Source organism: Peromyscus leucopus, chromosome 8b (genome assembly GCF_004664715.2).
Source record: "Peromyscus leucopus breed LL Stock chromosome 8b, UCI_PerLeu_2.1, whole genome shotgun sequence".
Taxonomy (NCBI): domain Eukaryota; kingdom Metazoa; phylum Chordata; class Mammalia; order Rodentia; family Cricetidae; genus Peromyscus; species Peromyscus leucopus.
Genome location: NC_051086.1, coordinates 17,095,198 through 17,113,388, shown reverse-complemented (window position 1 = coordinate 17,113,388; position 18,191 = coordinate 17,095,198).

Below are 18,191 nucleotides of genomic sequence, written 5' to 3'. Positions count from 1 at the left end.
TATTCTCACTTTTTCATATTCTCATATTTCTGGAATTTTGTTTTATCTGTGTGTCTGTTTTTGTTGTTGTTTTTTGAGACAGGGTTTCTCTGTGTAGTTTTGGTGCCTGTCCTGGATTTTGTAGACCAGGCTGTCCTCGAACTCACATAGATCCGCCTGGCTCTGCCTCCCAAGTGCTGGGATTAAAGGTGTGCGCCACCACCACCACCACCCGGCTTTCATCTGTGTGTCTTTAGTGAAATATTTTAAAGTCCCCAGAATATTCTTAACAGATCTACAGTGGAATGCAGCAATTGATGGCATCTAAAGCCCTGGGCACATGGTACTATTACACCTAATCAAAACAGCTCTCATCTGCAATTTATGATGAGGATCCATATTTTGCAGCTCACTTGCTTTTGAACAGAACAAATCCCTATGAGCTGTGAAAACAACCCTGAAATCACAAGGCCCAGGAAGCCATAGGCCTTGATTGCAGTTCTACCTGGTCTTCAAAAGCTCCACACACAAAAACAAGCCCACAATGACATTTTCTTCTCAAGAGAAGCCACCAAACCAGCATCTCATATGGAGTGGGTTGATGGCTAATTTTTTTGAATAAAAACATCGATTCTTGCTTGATTTCCCCTCTTTAATTCTTCTGACTTGAAGATATTGAACAGTTGGTTATTATTTCAAGTAAAACCAACAGCCTGTTTTATCCATTTTATGTTTTCTCTCTCATTTAATTTGAAAAGTAAACATTACCACAAGGTTCACAATGAGGCTTTAGGCAGTTTTCCCATCTGCATTCAACAGTTCACTCTCTGAAAGGATTACAATACTGTTTGTGACCATCTTAGGGAAAAAATTCTTAGCTTATTGTCCAAAAAGAATCACATTTCTAAGGTAGATGAATACATTATTAAAAATAGTTTTATAATACAAAATGAAATTTATGGTCTTAATTCTTTTCTCCTTTATGGGAAATATATTTCTGGAAGTCAGAGATCAGATTATCATGAACCCATCAGGTAATGGCTTATTGTTCAGAAGCCAACTATGCATTACTGTCCTAAATTTTGGTAATGAGAAATGCCTGCTAGAAAAAACACAAACTGGTGACTGCTCATATTTATTGAGATTACACATGTGATGTGGCCTGACTTCCTCATAATACTTGTTGAGGGGGAAACCTGTACTTATACAGATGAATACTATCAAGATTTGGGCTTCTTACTAGTGAATGGAGCCAGTGAGATATTAGCACAGATACAATCTATAATTACTCACATGAAATCATTAAACAAAGAAGCCAAAGACTTTCTCTAAGGGTTAATTTTGTATCAATGAAATTGATTCAGACAGACCAAATTCTAATTTTCACCTCTTCTACCTTTAACTGTAGTGGGTAGCCATTCCAACCTTGATCTGGAAGTTCCAACTCCCATTGAGGCTTCGTAACTGTCATGCCTACAAGGTGGGGCCAAGAGAGGACCCTGAAGACCAGAGATCCAGATGTGCTGGCTCTCTTGTTTCCCGGACCCTGGATGCTGGAGGTAGACCAAGTAGAGTTCTCCAGAGAACACCGCTGGACGTGACACACCTTTTCCAGACCCTGCAACCTACCTATACCTTCACTTGTAAGTTATGCCACTAAATAAACCTCCCTTTTAACTATGTGGAGTGGCCTTAAGAATTTCACCAATATTTAACCGTTTAGTAGATCTTGAGAAGTTTCTTTATCTTTCACTTTATTTTCTTTATCTGCAAGATAAGCATAACATCGATTATCTATTTTATGTAGACATTTATGCAAGTTATTGAAATGCATTGTAAATGACATTACAAGTATATGTAAACCTGGTGTGATGAACAGTCAAATAGTGGTTGCAGCTATTCTGTTTAACTCAGACATAAACCCAGATACATATCTAACAGACACCATATCTAAGCATTTCATTAGTATGAGAGTTGAATAGCACAATTCACTTCTTAAGCTACTATCATTTATTACCCTACTCTCATCTCATTTGGTTAAGAAAAGGTGAATATATAAAAATTACACAAAAGCCCAATTTGTAGAAATAGTACTCATGAGACAAAGTCTTTTGCTTATTTTCACTAGGGGAAAAAAAGCCTCAAATTTTCAAGAAACTCTCTCCATTAAAAAATTTCCCCAAACACCTTAATTGTCATGCTATAAATCTCATCCAATGACTGAGGGAACCGGATGCAGATATCCACTGCCAGGCTCCAGGTGGAGCTCCAGGTGTCCAGTTGGCGAGAAAGAGGAAGGTTTGTATGAGCGAGAATTGTTGCGACCAAGATTGGAAAAAGCACAGGGACAAATAGCCAAACGAATGGAAACTGAGGAGACCCCAACTGGATCAGGCCCTCTGGATAAGTGAGACAGTTGATTAGCTTGAACTGTTTGGGAGGCATTCAGGCAGTGGGACCAGGACCTGTCCTCAGTGCATGTGCTGGCTGTTTGGAACCTGGGGCTTATGCAGGGACACTTAGCTCAGCCTGGGAGGAGGGGAATGGACCTGCCTGGACTGAATCTACCAGGCTGAGCTGAATCTCCAGGGGAGTCTTTGCCCTGGAGGAGATGGGAATGGGGGGTGGGCTGGGGGGAAGGCGGGGGCGGGGGCAGGTGGGGGGAGGACAAGGGAATCTGTGGCTGATATGTAAAATTAAATTAAATTATAAAATAAAATTTAAAAAATTTCCCTATACTTCTAGTTTCTAGTTTTCTATGCAAGAAACTTTGAAGCTGACTTTCCACCCTGATGATACAAACCTTAACAAACTAATTATCTATGAACCAAAAAAAATTTCAAAATCCCTCAGCAAAATATTCACAAGTAAAACCTAATCATGTGGAAAAAGAATTATACACCATGAATAAGTGAGATTTATCCTGTTTTGCAAGAATGGTTCCAGTTTGAAAATCAGCTAAGGTTCATCAATAGGTTAGAGAAGAAAAAGAAATCACATGATCATAAACAGATGTAGCAAAAGTGTTTAATAAAAATCCATTCACCATTCAAGGTGCTTTAAAACGTTGGCAGTAAAGTAGGAACTAAAGGGAAATTCTTTAATTTATTAAATATTTTATAGCTGACATAGATGAGGGTAAAAAGCAACTTTTTGTTGCACTGATTTAGAACAAAGTAATGTCATATTCTCTCACAAATGATTTTCAGTATTGTTTTTGATAGTCAGTATAAATTCAACTTCTTCAATGTATAGTTGTAATGAACACACAGTAAATACAGTACTGTTTCTAGTTAGTATCCACAAAATTGAAATAAAAATAAAATCTATCTGAAAATGCAACTGATACTTATGGGAAAAATGACAAGACTGATTAAATAAACAAAGAATTACTTGAAGAATGGAAAGATGTTTCATGTTCATAGAAAGGAAACTGTACTATTTAGGAAAAAAATAGAGAATACTCAAAGTTCTAAGTATGATAGAAGATTGGGAGCCCTCTCTGTAGGTTGGTGAAAGAGTCAAGATAACAAGTCTCTACTTATATAACAACTAAAAACAGAAGAATTAGCTAGCTAAGAGCTCTGATAAGTAACAGGAAGAAGACTCTGAACTGGTCCACATGGCTTGGTCTGAAGTCTGTGAGATATACTCAGGGAAATGTTTGCTCTACACACACAGAAACAGACATTGTAGGCACAAGCTGGAGAAAGATGGATTAGGCTGCTAAGATGTGACCAGGGATTGGAGGCACCATGGATAGAAATGCAAAATCAGCATGGGCTGTAGAGACAGAGGCTTAAGTGTGATGTGAATAGGTCTGAAGTTGAGATTATTCAGGGCCATCCTGGACTGACTATCTTAAGCAGGAGACACCCCACTACTGTAAAAGACACCTCAGAAGGGATGCTGCTGAACACAGCATAGCTGTGTCAAAACCACACAATCAAGACATGCAGACTGGCCTGAGCTGAAGCTACGAGATGACTGTGGAAGAGGATGTCCACAGAGGTAGCCAGAGACCAGATAAGACAAAGGTGTCCAGTTGCAAATGCAAACAATAGAAAAGCAAGTGTGACATCCAGCATGGCAACAGGTGGGAAAGACCCCAAAGCAACTTTCCGTGCAGATGGCTGGGGAAAACCCAAGGAAGGACTGACACCTGCTGGTGACCAAGAAGAAACTGGACCCAAAGGGTTTGCCCTCCACTGAGATACTGCATGTCAAGTCTGGCTTTCTAGAATTGAACTGGAGCATCAAACTGTGCTTCCCTCATCAATGTGGTTAGCATAGTTGACTGTATGAAACATTACACAAAAATGATCTCAAAGCCTTCCCTCTGAAAGAGAGATGCTGACTTGTGCTGACATTTGTTATTTTTCTCTTATTACAGTTTTTTTCTTAACACTTTTAAAGATCTACATAAAAGTTTTACTAGGTGGGGGAGATTTATGCAATATTGGCCCTTTGGTGGGCTAGCTACTTTTGATAGAAAACAAAAATATACCCAGTACTGGGACTAAAAGCATGTGCTAAGTAAGACCCTAAAAACAAAAACAAAATCAAAAACAAAACAAAACAAAAAAACCAAAACCAAACCAGACCAAACCAAAATAAAACAACACAAACAAAATAAAACAAACCTCAAAAAACTTCACTCTTGCAAAAATATCCTTTCAATGACTGGATTTTGATTTTTACATCACTAAATTAGATTTTATGCTTGTTTAGTGTGTTTCTGCGCCCATTCCATTGTGGTGTTTTTCCTATTCTTATCATATAACTCATATACTTTCCATCTCATCTCCACTTTGCTCCCCTCTTCTCTTTCCTAGATCTCATTTTTACTTATTAATATGTGTCATAGTTTTAATAATCCTTAAATTCTGAGAATTTTCACATCTCTAATTCCATTTTCTATCTCATCCTTTTCTACCAAGACAATTGTCTTTCTAGTCTTGAACTTAGTACCTAATCTGATAAATCCCACAACACTGCTCTTATTCTTTTATCCCGTGATTATGATATTTGTATAGTGGTCTTATAAAGCAGTTAATATTCAGTTCTTGGAGTGCCATTGGGGAAATTATGTCCACAGCCATGCACAGGGGGGTTTAGCTAATGAACTTTATTACCAGCCCTCTGTGGAGGAATTATGCATTTACTTTACTGCAATCTAGTTCTCTGTGAATATTACAAAAACTTCAAATGGAAGATGTGGCTGATATGTAAAAACAAAAGCATTGAAATAATCTCAAAGACACAAATGCCAAAGCAGAAATACAAGAAACATGAAAAATAAAAGCAGTATGATGCTTCTAAAAGTAGCAGATTCCAATGAGAGTAAATTAGATGAAATTCTAGATGAAAAATTCAGAAGAATAAATGTAGTGAGGTTTAGCAAAATTATGTAGTATACAAATCAAGTCCTAAATGTATTAAAAAAGAATACAAATAAATGCCAGCCTGACATAGGGAAAGCAACACAGGATGTGTAGAAGGATGTGTAGGCTGGAGAGACAGCTCAGGATAGTGCTTGCCACACAAGCATAAGGACCTGTGTTTGGATCCCCAGCACCCATGTAAGAAGCTGAGTGCCACTGAGACACACGTCTGAAATTTCAATGCTTGGGGGGGGGGCGTAGAGACAGCAGGATCCTAGGATCTTGCTGCTAGCCAGTTCAGCCCAGTTAGTGAGCTTCTCCTTCAGTGAGAGACCTTTTCTCAAAAATTAAGGTGCAACCCAATAGAGGAAGACAGCAAAGTTGATCTGTGGTCTTCAAACACATGTGTGCATGTGCCTGCATATATGTGTACACACACATGAACATGTACACGTACATACAGCACACACACACACACACACACACACACACACACACACACACAATGAATTCAGTAAAGAGACAAAAGTATTGCAAAAGTATTGATAAATGCCCTGATACTTTAGAAACAAAAATCTCATAAGTCAAATAGAAATACTCAGAAGAAAGCCACACCAACAGACTCTATGCAGTGTCAGGCAGATTATCAGAGGTGGAAGACCAGAAAGATGAATTAGAACATTCAAACATTGACATAGACAAAGAAAAGTAAGAATAAAATACATGAAATAATATATGAAATACCATTAAAAGAGTCAATTTACAAATCTTTAGGCTAGGAGAAGAACTTCAAGCTAGAGGGGTAATCATATATTCAATAAGATCACAACAGAAAGAATAGAGGGTACTATAAAGATTTGGAGGGTATCTAGAATACCTTACAAAGAACCTCCTTGTGTTATATTATATAAAAAATATAGAGAGTAAAGAAAAAATATTGAAAGATGCAACAAATAATACATAAAGGAAATCCCACTAGAATCAGAGATTTCTCCAAAGAGACCTTGAAAACCAGAAGAGCAAGGTAATATATATTTCAGCTTCTAAAAGATAACTGTTAATCCAGATCAGACACCAAGCAAAACTATGCATCATATTTCAAAGAAAAGAAAAACTTTGCATGACTAACACAAACAAAAGGAGCTTAAGATTCCTCAGCCAGTGGTAGAGAAGCTACTTAAAAGAAATCACACTGAGGAGAAAGAGAGCACATCCAAGAGGCTGCAGCAGATAAACCAATGAGAAGTAAGAAAACACCAGACATTACAAGTCTATAAATGACAGGAATGAATACACATCTTTCAATAATCACTCTAAATATTAATGGTCTCAATTCACTAACAAAATGGTACAGAAGGAGAGATCAGGTTAAAAATTGGACCTTTTTGCTGCATTCAAGAAATGCATTTTACTGTAAATGACAAGCACAACCTTAGGATAAAAGAATGGCCAAAGGCATTCCAAGGAAATGTAAAACAAAATTAGTGAGAAGAGATAAAGAAATTTATTTCATGTTGAGTAAAGGAACAATTAAGAGACTAACAATCCTAAACTCATATGTTAAATATCAATGTACCCAATTTCATGTACAAAATTACTACACACAAAGAAATGGATTACCTCCAGCAGAATAGCAGGTCACTTCCAAACTCTACTTTCATCAATAGACAGAACATTCATTCAAAAAATAAACATATATATATATATAATAAAATATATATATATATATAACTAAATGACAGGACAGATCAAGTGGACCTGACATATAAAGAACATTCCATCCAAATACTGCAGAATACACATTTTGTTTTCTCAATAGCTCATGGGGCTCTCTCTAAAACAGGTTATCTTAGTTTGCTTTCTAGTGTATGATAAACACAGTGGCCAAAAGCATCTTAAGAGAAGGAAGGATTTATTTCATCTTACAATGTCCAGGTCACAGTCCATCACTGAGCAAAGTCAAGGAAGGAACATGAAGCAGGAACCACGGAGGAGTGCTGTTTAATAGCTTGCTTTCTTACCACCCAGGAACACATGCCCAGGGATGGCATCACTCACAGGGGACTGAGCTCTGCTGTGTCAATAATTAATCAGGGAAATGCCCTACAGATTTGCCTATAGGCCAGTCTGATGGGGGAATTTATTTGAGTTTGCCTCTATTCAAATAACTCTAGCTTATGTCATGTTTATACACCTCTACACTTCACCAACAATTATCCCCCTCCACAAAAGCCAAACAAAAAGTAACTAGCATATAGGTTATAATAGAAAACTGAAATAATTTATTGCATTCTAACAGATTATAACAAAACAAAGCTAGAAGGTTAGAACATACACAAACTCAAGGAGACTGAATAATACATGATTGGATAATACAGTGATCCACTGATCAATGCATAAATCAAAAGGGAGACTGAATGAACATGAATACACAATGTACAAAAACCTATGAGATACAAGGAAAATAATCTTAGAAGGGAAGTTTATTGTTATGTGTGCCTACATTAAAAACTCAGAGAGAACACAAATAAATAACATAACAATACACCTTAAGGTCCTAGACAAACAAGAAAACAAACCATAAACCAATAGACAGAAAAAAATAATGAAGATCATAGGCAGAAATTTGTGAGATAGAATTAAAAAATACAAAAATACAAGCAACTATGGTGGCACAGAACTTGTGGGAGTGGCCAACCAAGACTGGTCTAATTTGAGGACCACATCCCAAGATGGGGCCCATATCTGATAGTGCCTAGATGACCAGGAACTGGAACCTGGATAGCTCAAGAGTCTAAGGTAGAACCAAACACAACTGCCCCCAACACACACACACACACACACACACACACACACACACACACACACACACACAAAGCACGCATGCAGGCATGCACGCAGGCACACGCACGCACACACACACACACAAAAAAACAAATTAGTGAAATAATTTTTTTTTCTTTTTCCAAGACAAGGTTTCTCTGCATAGCTTTGGTGCCTGTCCTGGATCTTACTCTGTAGATCAGGCTGACCTCAAACTCTCAGACATCTGCCTGGCTCTGCCTCCCAAGTGCTGGGATTAAAGGCATGTGCCACTGCTGCCTGGATGTGAAATGATTCTTAATGATGCTCAACTATATTCCTAGATTGGTACCTAGCCCTGTCATCATCAGAGAGCTGTGGGTAGCTAATGCCGAGACCTACAGCAAACATTTGGTGGAGAGTAAGCCTAGGTTAGAGGTCTTCATTGGGTTCCTCTTGGAAGAGGGAGAGGAGGAATTGTGGGACCCAAAGGGGTTGAAGAGTCTGGGAGAGCATGGCTAGTGGAATCAACTAAGCAAGTCTTGTGGGGATTCGTAGAAACTGAAGTGGCAGTTGAGGAGCTTGCATGGTTCTGCACTAGGTCCTCTGCATATGTTATAGCTGCTGGCTTGGGGTCTTAGGGGGACTCCTGAAAGTGGAACTGGGTTCTCTGACTCATAAAAATATGAAAAACCCTAACAGACTGATAACTAATTAGACTGAATAATAGAATGCATTTCAACAAAAGACCAAAGGATCAAAGTATTCCACACAACCTGGACCATGGCATCTATGCTTGATTTTTCAAAACTTTTAAAAAAATAACTAACACCAGTTCTTCTGAAACTATTCCAAAGCATTGGAAGGGAGGGGACCATTCTAAGCTCATTGTGTGAGGCTGCACTGATGAGCAAAACTGGACAAAGACACGGAAAGTCTGACTTAGCACAAGCCTCTCAGTAAACCTGCAATATCACATCAACAGAACGAAGATTTAACAACCATTCCATCCTCTCCATTGTTGCATAAACTGCATATGATAAAATCCAAATCCCTTCATGATAAAAGTCCTGACTAAATAGGTATAGAAACATCATGCCCAAACATAAGGAAAGCCATTTTGACAAACCCACAGCCAACACTGTGCCAAATGGGAGGAAAAGTATTTTTAAGATGAACAAGATATGGGCATCCATATTCATTTTTCTTACTTGATATAATACCAGGGGTTTTAATTGGAGAAATTAGGCAATAAAGAAATAAAAGGCATAGGAATAGGAGAGGAGAAAGTCAAATTATCCTTGTTCTCAAATAATGCTTGTATGTGTAGAAATACTGAAAACTCTTCCCAAAGACAATTAGAATTCACAAATTCAATAGAGAGGAAAGATACAAAAGTCAGCATCTTTCATAATATCACTAATAAAATAGATGAGAAGGAAACCATAAAGGCAAACCCATCTACAACAGCTACAGAAAGCAAAATAAAATGCCCAGGGAATAAACTTCGTTCGGGAAATGAAAGGTGTCTACAGTGAAAATTATGAAACACTGAGGAGAGAAACTGAAACGGAAAAAAAAAAAAAAGGTAAGACCTTCCATACTCATGGCTGGGAGAATTAATACTAAGATATCCAAACTACCCAATCAATATATAGATTCAATTAAAGTCAAAATACCTGTGATGCAATTCACCTAACTAGAGAACACAATTACAAATTCACACGCAGTGCACAACGTGCTGAATAGCCAGAGAAGTCTTGAGCAAAACAAAAGCTGATGGCATTACAGCATGACTTTCAAGATGTACTCCTTGTCTCCAGTCTTGCATAATCTCGGCATAGAAGCAGATGTACAGACCATGCAGCAAGCTAGAAATCTGGAAAGGAAACCCGTGAGCCTGCAGATAGCTGGCTCTTGTTAAGGACCATCAGAACACATCTGAGGAAGAACACTGCCTGGATGAACTGTGCTAGGGAAAGTAGCTGTATGCACATGTAAAATGAATGGAATCTTGATGTGTCTATTTCCCATGAAACAGAGCTCAACTCAAAATGGACCAAAAGACCTACACTTGAGACCTGAAGCTTTGAAACAACTGGGAGCCATTGGAGGAGTGGGGCAGTTTTAGACACTGATAACAAGACAATGATTTTCTGGACTTTACCACCAGGCACAGGAAATAAAAGGCAAAACAATGATGATTGAATTAAATCTGTCAACACTGTGAAAAGGATAGTCCATGTGTTTTAGAGAAGACATGAGATCAGCAAAGGTCCTCACCAACAGGTTAATGGGTCAAGAAAACATGGCCTATACACACAACAGAGTATTATGTAGCTCCAAATAAGAATGAAAGCATGCCATCTATCACTAAATGGATGGGTCTGGAGAACGCTAGGAGGAATACATTGAGCATAGAAAGGCAAGTCCCTTACATTTTCTTTCGCGTGCATAAGCCGAGAAGAGCCAACTGCAAGCAGAGTAGTGATCACCAGGCATTGGGAAGGGCATGGGCAGCAGGGTGGGAAGGAAAGGTTCTTTGACTAGTGCATGCACTGTGCTTATTTGGAAAGATCACATTGGACTGCATTAATAAAAAAAATTATAGGAGCCATTAACATTTTAACAATAAAAATAAATAAAAGACTTACCCTAAACTGAAGTAAATCAGGACAGAGTGTTATTAGTAAAGTAACTGAGAAATGGATCAATGGATCATAACAACCCACCCAGAAATATATCATCAGAAGATCCACAAACATTGTCAACTGATACTTATAAATGAGAAAAGGCAATGCATTAGATCAAAAACCACCTTTTAAACAAATGGTAGAGGACAGCTAAGCATTACGAGTAAAAATAAATAAAAAAAGATCAAAGTAAAGACCTTACTTTCTTCAGAAAAATCGTCTCAAAGTAAATCAAAAGAACAAATGTCAATTTCAAAACCACAGAATTCCTACGCGAATGCCTCAAGCGACTAGCTTGACTTCTGTAAAGCAAGTAAAACAAGAGAATTTCTATTTTCCAAAAGGAGGACAGACAAGGAGATAAGACAGAGACAAGGAGAAAATATTCCCCAGAAAAAATAGTTGATAAAGACATATTATTTAAAAAGTATAAGGAACACCTAAGAGTCATTAAAAAAATAATTTGATTAGAAAATGAACAAAAATATCCAAGAGACACTGCACTAAAGAAGACACACAGATAGAAAATATGTGTATAGAATGAGTCACTCAGCAGGGAAAACAAGTTAAAACCACATACCCATTTGAATGTCCCAAGGCTAGAACCTCCCACACCACCAAGTGACAGAGGATATGAAATGGCAGATACTGTCATTACTGTTGGAAACTCAAAAAGAGACAGCCACTCTGCAAAAATTCATTGTGTTCTTAGAAAATTATAGGCACTCTTAGCATGTAATCTATCAATAATACCTCACAACGTTTATTCTGAAGGATTTGAAAACTTATGTCATTATAAAAACTAACACATGGGTATTTCTGCTTTATTCATAGTTGCTTAGACTTGGAAGCAATTGGTATTTCCTTCAGCAGTGAATGGATAAGCCATAGTACAACTGGACAGGACTAAATACTAAAATTATTCAATACTAAAAGGAAATGAGGTATGAAGCCATTAAAATATATGGAGAGATCATATTCTGGCTCACACCTTTGGCAGAAGCCTCCTAGTCCACCAGAGGTGAGGCCAGCATCCTAAACCACAGGTAAGACAGCAACCCTGCCTCCATCAGTGCCTACCCAACATAAACCCAACTGCCCCTCCTCTCCTTGTCACCCATACCTCTTGCAGAAGCCTCCTCTTCTACCAAAGGCCAGGACAGCATCCTTAACCCCAGGTAAGACTGTGTCTCCCCCCCCGCCCCAACCCCAGCCTGTGCTTGTCCAGCATAACATCAACTTCCCCCCTGTCCTCATTACTATATCCTGGCCCACACCTCTGGCAGAAACCTTCTATCAGAAGCTAGGCTAGCTCCTTAAAAACCAGGTAAGCCACCCTGTGCCTGCCCAGCATAACCCCAACTGCCCTTCCTCTTCTCATCACCATGTCCCACCTCACACCTCTGGTGGAAGCCTTCCACCCCCCATCAGAAGCCAGGCCAGCATCTGAACCCAAGAGACTAGTCCAATTCCCTGAAAACCAGGCAGAAGCCTCTTATTCCACCAGAAGCCAAGCCAGCATCAAGAAACACAGAGAACCTCTGGCCAGATCAGAGGCCATGCACATAGCCAGAACTCCAGCTCCAAACTTGGGCAGCAACCCCCTGCTGGACCAGAAGCCATCTAGATCATCAGAAGCTCAGTCCCTAATGTCAACAGAGACCTTCTACTTAACAACAGGCCACTCCAGCCAGAAGACCAGAGAGGAAACGGAAACCAAGCAAGATAATACCCATTCAAAAAAGATAAATCCAGAAATTGGCACCTAGACCTATAATCACTCTAAATCATGTTTAGATGACTAAACATAAGTGTTAAGAACACAATAGCTAGGGCAATATGTCACTTCAGAGTTGAGCCATCCCACTACAGCAAGCCTTGAATATTTCCACACAGCTGAAGAATAAGAAACTAACTTTATGATGATGATAATGATAGAGGTCCTTAAAGAGGAAATGAATAAATCTCCTAAAGAAATTGAGGAAATGACCAAAAAGTTGGGGAAATAAAGAAATCTCTTAAAGAATGACAAGAAAACAAAGAAAATACTAACAGTTGATAGAAATGAATAAAACTATTCAAGACTTGAAAATGTAAATAGAAGCAATAAAGAAAACACATACTGAGGGAATTCTGGAACTTGAAAATCTAAGTAAGCAAACAGGAACTACAGATGCAAGCATCATCAACAGAATACAAGTGATGGAAGAGAGAATCTCAGGCACTGAAGGCACAATAGAAGAAATAGATACATCAAAGAAAATGTTAAATCTAAAAAACTCCTGACATAAAACACTCAGGAAAGCTGGGACACTATGAAAAGACCAAACATAAGAATAATAGAAATAGAAGAAGATTCCCAGCTCAAAGTCCCAGAAAATATTTTTTTATATATATATTTTATTTTACAATACCATTCAGTTCTACATATCAGCCTTGGGTTCCCCTATTCTCCCCCTCCCCCCCCTCCCCTTACCCCCAGCCTACCCTCCATTCCAACCTCTTCCAGGACAAGTCCTCCCCCGAGGACTGCGATCAACCTGGTAGACTCAGTCCAGGGAGGTCCAGTCCAGAAAATATTTTTAACAAAACCATAAAAGAAAAATTTCCTAACCTAAAGAAGGACATACCTATAAAAATACAAGAAGCTTACAGAACATCAAGTAGATTAGATCAGAAAAGAAAGTTCCCCTTGCTACATAATAATCAAAATGTCAGACCCACAGAATAAAGAAAGATTATTAAAAGTTGCAAGAGAAAATGCCCAAATAACATATGAAGGCAGGCCTACTAGAATTATACCTTACTTCTCAATGGAGACTCTAAAAGCCAGAAGGGCCTGGACAGATATGCTGCAGACTGTAAAAGACCACAGATGCCAGCTTAGACTACTATACCCAATAAACTTTCAATCACCAAAGATGGACAAAACAAGATATTCCATGATAAAGTCAAATTTAAACAGTATCTATCCACAAACCCAGCCCTAAAGAAGGTATAAGAAAGAAAACTCCAACCCAAGGAGGTTAACTACACCCACAAAAATATAGGCAATAAGTAATCTTGCACAGAATAACTCAAAGAGGAAAACTCACAGACAGACAGACATATAGACACACAGACATATGCACACTACCACCATCAACAAGTACAACAAATAACAGGAATTAACAATCATTAATATTTCTCAATCTCAATAGACTCAATTCTTCAATAAAAAGATACAGACCAACAGAATGGATGTGAAAATAAGAGCCGTCCTTCTAATACATACAAGAAACACACCTCAACATCAAAGATAGACATTACCTCAGAGTAAAGGGTTGAAGAAGATTTTTTAAGCAAATGGCCCCAAGAAGCAAGCTAGTGTAGCTATTCAATATCTAACAAAATAAACTCAAACCAAAATAAATCAAGAGATGGAAAGGACACTTCATACTCAAAGGAAAAATCCACCAAAATGACATCTCAATTCTCAACATCTATACCCCAAACACAAGGGTATCCATATTTGTAAAGAAAACACTACAAAAGCTTAAATCACATATTGACCCTCACACATTGAAAGTGGGAAACTTCAATACCTCACTCTCACCAATGTATAGATTATCCACACAAAACTAAACAGGAAATACTGATGCTAACAGACTCTATGACTCAAATGGACCTAACATATCTACAGAACATTTCACCCACACACACAAAAATATACTTTCTTCTCAGCACCTCATGGAACATTTTCCAAAATTGACCATGTCCTCGGTCACAAATAAGTCTCAACAGATACAAGAAAATTTAAATAACCCTTGCATCCTATCATACCACTATGGATTAAAGCTGGATTTCAACAATAGAAAACCTACAACCTTGTGGAAACTGAACAATTTTCTACTGAATTGCCACTGGGTCAAGGAAGAAATAAAGCAATTGAAGACTTCCTAGAATTCAATGAAAATGAATACACAACATACCCCAAATTATGCAACACAATGAAAGTGATATTAAGATGAAAGTTCATAGCACTAAGTATTGCCTACATAAACAAACTGGAGAGATATCATATTAGCAACTTAATAGCACACCTGAAAGCTCTAGAACAAAAAGAAGGAAACACACTAGAGAGGAGGAGACAGCAGGAAATAATTAAACTGAGGGCTGAAATCAATAAAATAGAAACAAAAAGAACAATACAAAGGATAATGAAACAAAGAGTTGGTTCTTTGAGAAAATTAAGAAGATTGGCAAAACCTTTTCTAAACTAACTAAAAGGCAGAGAGAATATGCAAATTAACAAAATCAGAAAGGAAAAGGGGGATATAACAACAGACACAGAGGAAATCCAGAGAATCATTAGGTCATACTTTAAAAAACTGTACTCCATAAAATTGGAAAATCTAAAAGAAATGGGCAATTTTCTCGATAGATATCACTTCCCAAAATTAACTCAAGATCAGATAATAATTTAAATAGACTGATAACCCCTAAGGAAATAGAAGCTGTAGCTAGAGTTTTTCTCTCCAGGTCCTGCCAAGTCCCGGCAGTTCTGTAGCCCACTTATAAAATAAACATACAGACACTTATATTATTTCAACTGCTCAGCCATTAGCTCAGGCCTACCATTGTCTAGCTCTTACTCTTATTCTATATGTCACCACGTGTTCATGGCTTTACCTGTTGCCTTTACATGATGCTTCATGGACAGCAGGCTGGTGTCTCCTCCTCTCCACCTTCCTGTTCTCTCAATTCTCCTCTCTGTTAGTCCTGCCTGGTTACTGGCTAATCAGTATTTTATTTATCAATCAATCATCCACAGTACTTCCCCTTTTTCTTTTTTTTCAAAAAGGAAGGTTTTAGTTTTAACATAGTAAAATTACATATAACAAAACAATTATCAAGCAAGAATTACAGTTATATTAAAAAAGATATCCTATCTATCTTATATTTGTGAGTCTAAGTTTTATATCTAACTTATCTTTTATCATAACTAAGGATATTATAACTCTAGTCTTCAACTACATCAAAGACCCCAGAAGGATATACTATTACCTGAGAAATAGGAGGATGCAAGCAACTTTCAGGAGTCTTGCAAGGTAGACAGAGACAGCTGGCAGCCTGGACAGTCATCTAACATTCCTTTGTAAAGTTGGGGCATCCGTCTTCAGCCCACAGGCCTAGAGTCTTTCAGTTATTTCTCTCTGTGTCCTATAGATTGTTTGGCAGTTTCCTCTGTGAAGCAGGCACTTGAAGGACCATTTTGTCAAGCAGAGTTCTGTGGTCACCTTCCTATGGGTCCTGCATGTCCAGTTGATCAAGCAGTCCAGGCAAGAACAGTTTCTTGCCCAAATGGCTATTTTTGCCAAGGTGAAGATAAACTCCATATGGAGTATCTTTGATGCTCATCCTCCTCTCTGACATAAATCGGTGCTGCCAGGAGCAGACATGTCTCATTGTTCAGAAAGTTTAAATTTTTAAAACATTTTACATGCCATATTCTGTAGGTCTTTGAAGTGTTTGAAGATTACCTACCTAATTGAATTATATCTATGTATATCTAGAAAACAACATGAATATAAGTTTGACTATCATAGAAGACTAATTATTAATCTGTATTTTTTAATTATCCATTACAATTTAAATGAGTTACATAAACATAATACCTCAAATGAGAATAGAAATATATATACAGTAAAACAAAATTAAGTTTAAACTTGTATCAATAAACTAAAATCCATAACAATGTAAAACATTTTAAACAAGTTGCTCTTTAAAAGTAGATTCAATAATCTACACTTTTATCTTAACATATCTATATCATATCCCCTTTTTTTCCTTTAGAAAAAGATCACATTTATAATCAACCTGGTTTAAATAAAAATTAAATGTCTCCCAACCAAAAAATCCCAGGGCCAGACAGTTTCAGTGCAGAATTCTACCAGACTTTTGAAAAAGAGCTAATACCAATACTCCTCAAATTATTATACAAAATAGAAACAGAAGAAACATTGTCAAAGTCTTTTTATGAATGCACAGTCAACCTGATACCCAAACCACTCAAAGACTCAACAAAGAGAAGAGAATTACACACCAATTTTTTCATGAACATTGATGCAAAAAATACTCAAAATACTGGCAAACCAGATCCAAGAACACAGAAAAAAGATCATCCACTATGGTCAAATAGGCTTGACCCCACAGGTGCAGGAATGGTTCAGCATATGAAAATTTGTCAGTGTAATCCACCATATAAACAAACTGAAAGAACAAAATCACATGACCATCTCATTAGATGATTAAAAAAAAACATGACAAAATCCAACACCCCTTCATGGTAAAATGTCTTGGAGGGGTCAGGGATACAAGGGACATACTTAAACATTATAAAAGCAATATATAGCAAGCCAAACACCAACATCAAATTAAATGGTGCAAACTCAAAGTAATTTCATTAAAATCAGGAACAAGACAAGGTTATACACACTCTCTATATCTATTTAATATAATATTTGAAGTTCTAGCTAGAGCAACAAGACAACTAAAGGAGATCAAGGGGATACAAATTGGAAAGGAAGAAGTCAAAGTATCATTATTCACACATGATATGATAGTATACATAAGCAACCCCCAAATCTCTACCAGGGAACTTCTACAGCTAATAAATAACTTTAGCGAAGTGGTGGGATACAAGATTAGCTAAAAAAAAAAAGTCAGTAGCCCTCCTATATACAAATGATAAACAGGCTGACAAAGCAATCAGGGAAACAACACTCTTCACAACAGTCACAAATAATATAAAATATCTTGGTATAACTCTAACCATGAAAGTTGAAGACCTGTATGACAAGAATGTCAAATCTTTCAAGAAAGAAATTGGAGAAGATATCAGAAGATAGAAAGATGTTTGATGTTTATCAATGTGCAGAATTAACATAATAAAATGGCTATCTTACCAAAAGTAAGCTACAGATTCAATGCAATTTCCATTAAAATCCAACAGAATTCTTTGCAGACCTTGAAGGAACAATACTCAACTTCATAAGGAAAAATGAAAAATTCAGGATAGCTAAAACAATCCTGCACAATAAAAGAACTTCTGGAGCTATCACCATTTCTGATTTCAAGTTCTACTACAGAGGTACAATAATAAAAACTGCATGGTATTGGCATAAAAACAGACAGGTGGATTACTGGAATAGAATCAAAGACCCAGACATAATTCCACACAATTATGGACACCTGATTTTCCACAAAGAAGCCAAAATTATGCAATGGAAAAAAGAAAGCATATTCAACAAGTGGTGCTGGCATAACTGGATGTCAGCATGTAGAAGAATGC